This window comes from Chiloscyllium plagiosum, chromosome 7 (assembly GCF_004010195.1).
Source record: "Chiloscyllium plagiosum isolate BGI_BamShark_2017 chromosome 7, ASM401019v2, whole genome shotgun sequence".
NCBI lineage: Eukaryota > Metazoa > Chordata > Chondrichthyes > Orectolobiformes > Hemiscylliidae > Chiloscyllium > Chiloscyllium plagiosum.
In genome coordinates, this window is record NC_057716.1 from 16,478,307 (window position 1) to 16,478,662 (window position 356).

General features: G+C 47.8%; 1 protein-coding gene across 2 annotated transcripts in view; it reads right to left on the minus strand.

The window, feature by feature from the left end:
- The window catches only part of ahr2 (aryl hydrocarbon receptor 2), a 150,684-nt gene that overhangs the window by 20,293 nt on the left and 130,035 nt on the right, over nucleotides 1-356 (minus strand). The window lies entirely within an intron of this gene.

The following is a 356-nucleotide window of genomic DNA, read 5'->3' on the forward strand; positions in this document are numbered from 1 at the left end:
GAAAGAAAAAAAAAAGAAAAAAGATAAATCCCACCACCCCCCCCCCCCTCACCAAAACCAATGATTTACTTTTACATAGTTTATGCACACCAAACTCTCAAGGTGCTGACAACCAGGCCATCCGTGTTTTACTGATGCTGTCGATTTGAGAGAGTAATGTCAGCTGTGATACTGGGGAGTAATTGCGCACCCCCCCCCTCCAACATCGAAATAGTACCTTGCAATCTTTCCACCTGAAAGGTCTGTTCGCTTATTGAAGTAATGTTGTGTGTGAAATGAGAAGGGGGAGTGGGGGGGAATGTGCACTGGAAAAAGGGGGAGTGTGAGCCTGTAAAGGGGAAGGAAGGGGGGGGGGC